This window comes from Thermobia domestica, chromosome 2, assembly GCF_964235325.1.
Source record: "Thermobia domestica chromosome 2, izTheDome1.hap1.1, whole genome shotgun sequence".
Taxonomy (NCBI): Eukaryota; Metazoa; Arthropoda; class Insecta; order Zygentoma; family Lepismatidae; genus Thermobia; species Thermobia domestica.
Window position 1 is genome coordinate 132990066 of NC_137455.1, and position 10727 is coordinate 133000792.

Genomic DNA, 10727 nt, shown 5'->3' on the forward strand with positions numbered 1-10727 from the left:
ACTCGAAATCTTTCGAGTATATGAAATTGTCGAAATTTCGCGTAATATATAAAATTCGATTATCATTAAAACAAACCTTGAGAATTTTGGGTTGGAAGCTCCCTATTATATATCACACTGTCTGTTTGTTTCTGACGTCCGACGTAACTTTTGAACAGATTGGCCGATTTTGATGGAACTTACTTTAAAATGTTCCCTTTTGCTTTTGTCATATACCTCTTGTTTTTAGTTGCTTTACGACAAGAGGAACTCCCATGAATCCGAGAGTTTTTCCTACTTTGACCGTATTCGTGATGTTAAGACTATTATTAATATTACTGTTTCTCAGTATTAATATTACTGCTACCTCTATTACTACTAGCACTATAATTTTTTACTGCCATTTTTGCATTAGATGCTTTTAATGTTATACAACCCAATTAAATTTTAATTACAATCAAAAAAGATATAATATAAAATTAAATCTTATTAGATTACCAAAGATCTCTTTCTACCAAATACTTGCTGCATGTGAGTGAAAAAGAAGATAGGCCGCCCTTCCGCCAGTACGCACTTTCTTTTCTGCCATAATCTTGTTACCCGCCATTTTTTCTTGCTGCCATTTTGACATATCTACGATCACGTAGTGCAGTAACAAGTAACGATTAGAAATCGGGACTTGAGACTGCCCTTTTATTTTTAGGTCTCCTTTCTGTGTCCAAAATTTTCTTATTTGCTGCCATCTTGAAATGCCTATGACCACACACCGCAGCAACAGGCCCGTAGTTACGGGGGGGCTAGGGCGGGCTCAGCCCCCCCTAAATTTTTTGCAGCCCCCCTAACTAAAATCATAGTTCGAATTAACGGGGGATGCCGGGGAAATTCCCCTTCGGTAAAAAATTATGTCCGGCTCGTATCACAGAAGTAACATAAATTTTCGCCTTCTACATTTACAGCAACAATACATAAGCATCCCACTCTCGTTCGAAAGTTTAATTCGAACACTGACTGAAATGTTGGAAGAAATTGTATTTCCAAATGTATTCAAATTTACTTTTATTATCCTCATTTAAAGTATTGGCCTATTTATGCGCTACGCTTCTTTGAATTGCTAATATTTATTTGAGGGTGAGTCTGTTTATATATATATATATATATATATATATATATATATATATATATATATATATATATATATATATATATATATATATATATATATATATATATATAGATATATAGATATATAGATAGATAGATAGATAGATAGATAGATAGATATAGATATATATATAGATATATACATATAATGCTCCATGTGCAAACGACCTTCGCTGCAGGAGAAAAATAATTTATGGTTATTCTATCGGCAAACATTTATTTGTGTTCAGAAACAACATACTTTTACCTTAATCTGTGGACGAAGAGTTTACTTCTTCCTGTCCTTTTTGGAATTTGCAACTGAAAACATCCTTTTGCTGTGAGTCATTGGCTTTCGATTAATATGCGAGAGATTGAAAAGACAGCATCCCTCAACAGGGGGTCACAACTGCTTCGCTCTAATAATCACACAGGTGTATGGGTTTGTTTTGTGTATATTGGACATGGAGAGAGAGAGAGAGGAATGGGGGATTTTGACTACGTTTTATGTCACGCGATAACGGAGTAAGAAAAGTTTCCTTTTCTGAATTGTATTTACTCTTATTGTGTTGTGAGTTGAACATGGTTGTAATTGAAAGTTGGTCGATGCTGGTTTCTGAAGATGCACCGAAGTTCACTTGAAGAATGAGAATTGTAGTGTAGCAGCAACTTGACTATTTGCTAAATAACTTAGAATAATATATCTTTAAACTAAAGATAAGTTCGATTCACTTAATCCTTATCGGGGGTAAATAATTAGATACTTATATTAAAATAATTTAATAATTGTTGCCAATTTTTGGTGCCAGAATCAAATGTTCAAGCAGATCATTAGACGTAAGTCTAATCATGCAAAGTTACTATTTTGTAAATGAATACCTTGCAATCTTCTGGTATGTAAACAAAAAATGCAGCGGACTAAACGGAGGTAGTAGTTGCACTTAGAGGAAAAACAGAATGTTCAATTGAATCGGTGCGTAGAAAAAGGAGAATATTCCCCAACACGTTACTTTTGAAAAACGAAAAGTAAAACTGTTTACCGGAAATATCATTGCTTACGTAAAAATATCTGTATGGGAGACTTGTAGCGTATGTTAAGACCTTTCGTTTCCCAAAATTGCAAAAACGTAATCGGATTGGATATTTAGTTATAGAGAAATTGTTATCGTGGAATGTTATCCTTTATTTTTGGAATGTTCTCCTTTTTCTACTCACCGATTCAATTAAAAATTGAACCTTATTAGATGATAATATGTATAATGCTTTATAAATTTGAAATTTCACCTTTGACTTAAAACAGGGTGCGTTGGGGAGTTTAGCGTCTCTCTTCAGCAGGGAGGCTATAAAGAAACGGGACCTATAGCTTAAAGTAACATCCAAATCACTATCGGTTTGAATCCGAGGACTCCCAGTACGGTCCCGAAGGCGAGCGCTGTACCCATGAGGCTACGGGGTAGCCCACAAAAGTAACAATTTGTTAATGTAGTTTCATTTTGAAGAAGAGATATCTTCAATAGAAATAAGTAAATAGCTCTTTAAATAATTAGTTCTTAACTTAAACATTTTAGTACCTACGGGAGCAACTGATCTCGAATTCTTATTTGTACAATGTAAAGAAGAATTTCATGTATACTTTGATATGAATTGTACTATACAAAGAAAATTTAATGAACTGTTACTTCTCTTATCAATTTCGTTTCGAGAAAGAAGGTAACTGCGCTAGAACAGGGAACTTTTTTGGAGTTATTTCTTATTTGAATGCTCGAGTACCAGATCATAAGAGATTATTTTTACTTAAACATGACTTTAGTAGCAATCATCCTAAATGATTGTTGATAGTATGTTACAAAGAGTCTAGAACAGTGGTTCTCAAACTGGAGTCCGCGCGGGGTCCACGACGTCTAAAAATTGAAATGTGTTGTGATAAAATGGAACTCACAGCTGTTATGCAAAAAGTATTTTTTCAGTTACTAAAAAGAAAGCAATTAGAAATTATACGTTTGTAAATTTGAATATTTTCTTTACTAAATTTCTGCCCTGAAGCCGGTCAACCTTTATATAGAACTACTTCAGGTGAGAGGAAGTCCTTCTTTGTTAGGGCATTTTTTCAAAAGGAGTTGTGCATTAACTGCACCGTGCCGATCTTGTTTTGCTGAGTTACAAGGACATCACCAGAAACTTCGATCTGGACACAATTGTTTTAAGATTGGCAGCATCCAAAACAAGGAGACTTATACTGTGATTGTGTTGTTAGTGATTGTTCAAATGTTCAATTTGTTTCTATTATAGTGTGCCAACATGAGGAGTGTATATATGCGTATTGTGTTTGTGTTTCTTAATCTTATGAAATTTATAAATTTGTAGATAGCAAAAACCCATAAACATATCATTATTTCTTTCGAACATCACCATAAAAAAAAAAAAATGTTTAGAAATACAAGTGTAAAATAAAGCGCGTGATATTTAAAGAAATATAAAGTTTCATATCTAAGATGTAAATAATAATACAGGTAAAATGTTAATTTCGCTTTTCCAATATTTGTTTAGGCCACATGTATTTCAAAATATTGATTTAAGATTCTGAGACCCTTCTCTGTAGAATCTCTTTGAAGATAGTATTAAATCTCATTACTCTCTAGATGTTTTCAAGTTTCACAAATATTTTTTCAGTCATCAAAAATTAAAAAACGTATTTCCTGTTCTAATTCTTTGGAAATTTTAATGATTGGTTCGTTCGGCCAACTATTTTTTTAACAAATATTTTTTTATTTCCTTGAAGATGTGAAAACAGAAGAAATATTTTGTTGCCATAACAAATAAAATAAAAAGGAGAGACATAGTATTCTAGCTTTCAGGTACAGTTGTAGGTATACTAACGCTATAGGGGAAAATTTTAATAATAATTCGTTCACGCTGTAGTTTTAGTTTTAAGAGCATATATATATATATATATATATATATATATATATATATATATATATATATATATATATATATATATATATATATATATATATATATATATATATATATATATATATATATATATATTGTATAATGTCTGTGTCTCTCTCTGTGTGTGTGCCCACTCTAATTTACATTTAGCCCCCCCTAAATTTGGAGGCTGGCTACGGGCCTGCGCAGCAATGGGATCCATTCTGCCCCCTCCCCCTCCGATGAGAAGCTTGTAGAAGAACATTTCTTTTGGCACTCACCGGAGCCCGCGCCCTATGTAATTATAAAGAGTCTGGATAATGCTCGAAATTCTGATATCCGAAGTTTCGAGAATAACAGAAATTTTGTTAATATTCAAAGTTTCGAGTATGCCCGAAATTTCTGTAATAATCAAATTTTCAAAATTACCCGAAATTTTGATCATACTCGAAATTTCGATAATACTCGCACTTTCGATGATATACGAAACTTCGATAATATTCGAACTTTCGATAATGCCCAAAACTTCTATAATACCAAAACTTCGATAATAGTTGAAATTTCGATAATACAGAAACTTCGATAATTTCAAATATTCGAACGGTTTCGAGTAACCGATGCCAATTCGATAAATTTTCATTACCAAAGTTCTATAGGTCCTCAGTCTTATCGAACACCCCTAGTTCCAGGTAGTGATGATTTCAGAGAATGCTCCGGGAGATTATCCTCGGAAATTCTTTCTCGGGGAAAATCTTCGATTGTGCTCAAAGAGGGTTACCGGTATTTTCGCAGTAGTATTTTAACCCCATGCGTATTGAAATCACTCCCCCTCCCTCTCTCGGAGAAATCATCCGAAGCAATTAGCGAACAGGGGTACATAATGTTACGGAAGATGTCCGAGTCAGTTTGCTAAAATTTATACAACAAAAGAAATACCATAGAGATAGCTATGGTGTGTCTCTATGGTGTTTCTGGTGTATCTGTTGTTGATCTATGAGATGGCTATGATGTTCCTAGGCAGCACATTTCATTTCGCATTCCTGGAGTTGTGAGTCTAGCTCGGGGGATGACAAAGGCTATATCTTCGTTCAAAACATTTATTTGTTCTAAGATCAATTTGAACTGACGAGAAAACAGAAGAATTCAGTCAAGAGAACATGCATTTTTCTTGTCCGATATATTCATAAGCTTGGTTCCTTGTACCATTACCTCTGAAAGCTCCGTATCACGATTACAAGTTTTTACAGAAATTAATCGAATACAAGGAAGTAGATTCAGAAGTTAGTAGACCCTAATTGTGCTGTGAAAAAATCGCTAAAAATTTATGGTATCTATCACCAGGAACTGCGGCATTCGCATCCTTTTATGATGAAGTACCGCAACATGTGACGAAAGAAAAAAATGGTTTCTAATATAACGGGGAGTAAAGAAGAATATGATGTACAAAATCAAACAAAGCGATATTCTATAAATAGTGCAGAAGTCAATAGTTTCAAAGAAAAAGAATTCTCGGACTTCGTTCCCGCAGATTCGAAGACATGTTTCTCAAGATTTTCTATAGATACGAATTTTCTTTCTTTCTTTCTTCTTTTTTTTAATCTACTTGGAAACAAGATGGCAACTTTGAACTTGGGTTGGAGATAAAGAAAAACATTATGTTAGTGAACGATGTAGCAGAGAGAGGAGTGAAGCTGATACAAGAATACGGGAGCATTCTAAACAAGTACGAGAAAGAAACACAATACATACTGCAGATCGTCAGTGAACACAGAAAAAGTATCCAAGCATTACAAAAATTGGTTTAATCAGGCAGTAAAATTTGTCTAGTTATTCACAGAATTCAGCTTCTTCTTCTTCTTCTTCTTCTTCTTCTTCTTATTATTATTATTATTATTATTATTATTATTATTATTATTATTATTATTATTATTATTATTATTATTATTATTATATTATTTTAAACCTTCATTATATTAATTATGTATTTCTTCGTACTTCATGTAAACAATTTTAACATAGGTTGATGTGCATTGGGACGGAATGTGCTATTATATAATCACATATAACTGCTTTATTGTTACTTTTATGTATCTCTTTTAAAATACTTCTGTAAACTATGAAAAAAGAAAAACAATATTGAAGGATATTAAACTGTTATTATAAAGGTAATGATTATTATATGATCACAGATAAGTTGAAAATAAAGACAGATGTGTGTTTGTAGTGGAAAGCTACCCCAGAACGATATGTCACATGACAGAATTTCGATTTAAAATTTTGGGTTTGAATCCAAAATGGCAGACTTCAAAATGGCATCCATCATGGTAGTACTCAGTTTCAGTTATGGATCTACCTCCATTAACTTTATCCAAAATATGATCCCTTTCCCTTCAGTCGTTTCAAAGTTACAAGAGTATATTCCAAAATTCTACCATATAGTATACAAGTATATTGTAAATGTAATCAGAAGTTCAGGTCACTTAGGGGTCGGTTAAATATTTTTTAATTGAGCCACTTTTTTATGGGTTAATTTGGTTCGACATGGGACCAGTTTAGGGGTTGGGAGCAAAGGAATTCAGAAATCGAAAATTAAGGACCACAAAGAGAGAGAGAGAGAGAGATGTCTGTTCAAAGTAGCATAATTTGCACCAGGAGCGTCATTTCAGATTTTGCTTGGGGGGGGGGCAAAACCCTTCGATATAAGTAAAATTTCGCGTTTTTCACTCATTTACTACTACTCTATTGATAAAATCTATATAAATCTCAAACTCAGGGGGGCAAATGCCCCTCCCTGCCCCCTAAATGACACCCCTGATTTGTACCCATTGTTGGCTGGGTGTATTTATGTATATTTTTTGGTTAAAAAAAGTGAAGGAAAACTAAAGAAAATAGAAATAAAAGAAAAGGTGATTGACACTTCCTTTAATAAAGCTAAATTAATCTTATCACATAACTTCTGTCATTGGACACTCAACAAACTACGGTACATTTGATAAGAAAAGGGAAAATTTTGTGTCCGTCTAAGGAAGTTTTCTTTAAGAAACCTACGAACACTGTGTAGGAGTATCGTTGGATGATTAACCCTACAATGCATGATTTTCTTTCTGTGACAAAAATAGTTTTGCAAGAGAAAACAGAAATGAGTAACGGAAGTACCGCAACTGCTTAATAGTACCATCTATGCGGAAACTGTGGAATTACAAATACCTTCGAACGTTCCAAATCTGGTTCAACATGCATTAGCAACTACATACCGTTATGTACGAAAACACAGATTATTTACCACCATGACCCATATCTATCCCACTACATATAATGTTAATAGTGACTGTGCGTAGTGTCATGAAATATGATTCATATAGGAAAAGAAATATGTTTACTTGTTTTATTGCTGGATTAGCACTTTAAAAATAAAATAAGGATTGGAGATAACAATTCTTAATAAAACATAAAAATAAAAATAATGAATACCTTGTAATGCGATAAGAAAAGTATTTGAAGTACATGTTAATGCGATGACATTGCAAAACGAGTTTCATGGTAAGTATTGATAAGATTATAACAATAAACATGATAGTTGAAGATGTGCTGGTGGTGATTGTATAAAATAATAGTGCTCCATTAATATTAATTACAACCGCGTCATGAAGATCGTTTGGGATGTTTTCAAAATAAAGTCTAAACGCTTTTGTGATGTTTTCCCTACATAAACATCAAACCTAAGGTATTGACACTGTCAGCTGCTGAGGAATTACATAATCTGTAGCTCCGAAGACTATAATTGTACTCTGAAATTTATATGGAGGACTGCTTTCAAACTAAAGAAGAATCAAAGCCCTATATCCCATGTTGAAGTTATATGAAAATTAATATAATGGAGTTGGTAAGTTACAACGTTATTAATACTGTCCCTCTTTGAGAAGTTTGTCTACGAATAAAATCGAAAGAAATAATTATAATCAGATCATGATTAAATTTAACCTACATGAAATCAGCAAGGAAGAACGTTCTTTGAAATAACGAAAATAATAATCAAAATCAATGTAACTATGCTGATGTTATATGCCAACATATATAAAATCTTTCCCATTTGCTCATATAATAATTGAATTAGTTCATGCAAAAAGGGCTTCAGTTACCTATATGGCGAAATTGAGCTAACAACCGCATTTCTTCCCCCTATAGGATACATCCAAGGATGCCGATCCTGGGGGATGAGGGGGCCCGGGCCCCCCAAAGCTCATGTGGAACCCCTCCATTGTATTTGTGAATATACAATATTTGGCATAATTTGAATGCAATTTGTCTTAAAATTTTCATATATATGTCTTCTGCATCTCAATGCCCCCCTCCCCCCAAATTTACAGAGAAATCAGCGCCCTTGGGTATACTCATGTTTCTATGCATAATGGGCTTGAGTTTAATTGGTCTAATATGTCATATTTCATAAACATATGTCAACTCTGATTGTTTTACACAAAATGATTTGTTTGTTTTGCTTCTTTTTTAATAGTTTCCTCAAAACTAAGTTTGTTTGAAGCCCTTTTTCCATTATCTGATTTAATTGATATACAACTTTCAGAGAAACTTCTACGTTCTGGTCTCTACATTCAGAAGTCAAGTTTTTGGGAACAGTACAAAGAGCTAGCTGAAAGACCAGTTCGAGTATTTACGTGAATTTTGCCTTTTGTTACTTTGTGTTTATCATGCGGTAGAAAAGTTTTATTCTTCTTCTTTCGGGGCGGACTACAGTTTTCCGTCTACCTGCTTTTCTGCTATTTAACCACTCTTTACTCCTTCCAGTTCTAAACATTAGAGGGAGCTCATGTGGTACGGATTCCACGTTTATCAGTAGGCCTAGGTCCCGTCTCATATAGGCTCGCTCCTTAACGGGGCGTTAAACTCAAAATCAACTCATATATTATTAAGATGTTCAGATTCCAAGGAAATAAAAAATATCTAGAAGCGCGCGCGATATCCCGGTTCGAGCACCGTTTTCGGTGCAAGCGCTTTATTTTATTTTTATTTTTATTTTATTTTATTTTTTTAATCAAACTAGTAAACTCCCTCTTCTGTTGAAGTATGTGATAGGCAATTGCGTATTTAAGATTTTGTTTCAGGGGGGCTATGCATAACACGTGAATAAACGCTTATATTTTTTTCCTTTTGGGTGCCGACAAATTTTAATAAAGTTGTGACTATAACAAATTTATTTCGGGGGGTTGAACCAGATAGACCCCCTAAGTATGCGCTGGTGATGATATTTTAGCATGACTAATACCAAAATAATATTAGGTTTTTGAAAATAATGATTCTGATTTCAGTATACGAGTAGATAGGCCTATTTCTGGTAGTCCTACCATATACCGTCAGTTCATTGCAGCCTGCTGCGAATGTTGGTAACCCTGTTACACCGCTTGCTTCGTTTGAACTCGTCGGGAAGTTCCCGATCATCACTGTCTGAAGCAGCAGCAGAGAAAGTAGTGGAAATATCAAGTAGTACCATCTGCAAAGAAAAAGTAACAATCTCTCTGCTTTTGTATGCTGGTATTTTTAGTAGTAGATATTGTAAATACGATTTCTTTATTTTCAAACTCTAAAAAAAGTATTTACTGAGACATAAAGAAACAGTATGCATACTACTATAGAATAAATAAATAAATAAATAAATAAATAAATAATAATAATAATAATAATAATAATAATAATAATAATAATAATAATAATAATAATAATAATAATAAACATTCTTAGAATTAGAAAAGCAGCCACATTTTTGTTCATTGGTTCGATCAGTGCATCGGACCAGTGGCGATGCCAGTTTCAATTTCTTGGGGGGCAAACAGACGGGTAGGGATATTTTTTTTTTTTTTAATTTTATGATATTAGTATTTAACCCACATTACAATGCAACATATCGCGGGGAAAATCGGGAGGCAGATGTAGCTACTAAGGACAGGCGCCCCTTTACCATCATGATCAGGCCCTATTGCCATTCTTTCAAGTTTTCGAGATAGCAGTTAGACTCTGTGTATTCACGATTCTAGAAATTAAATCCAGAAACCAAACTGAAGTCATATTCTTTCTTTATATATGCTGTTATTTTCTTTGCATATTCCAGTATTTTGAATTGGTTGTTTTATTATTTTATTTTACTTGCTCCATGAACGTGAACATAACTTCAAAAATTAAAAACTTAAACCCCAAAGTAGATCTCTAACTCACGGGAGTGTTATTTAGCTGTAAATGCTTCACACTTGTCGGCTATTTACCCTTCCAGTAGAGGTCAGCACGGGCCGGAGTTTTTAGCCTGGGCCCGGCCCGGCCAGTGAATTTAGAATGTGAGGCCTGAATCGAGTCCGAAATATGTTTTAGTATTTAGGCCCGAGCCCCTCCCGAACTCGTGTGATAATCAAATGAGCCCAAAATAAGCCCGAATTACGGAAACTTTATAATTTACACAAAATTGTATTTTTATTTACAGCAATTAAAAGTTTAATTTTGCAGTTGTGTTTTAAAAGTTCTCCAGAAAGAATGGTCTAAACGTCCAATAAATATCGTTGTAAAGTGCATTTACAAAGTTAGGCCCAAAAAGGCACGACAAATATACGTGTATATTTAAAAAATACGGCCCGATCCCGGCCCGGGTCCGAAGAGATATATGGTTTGTAACC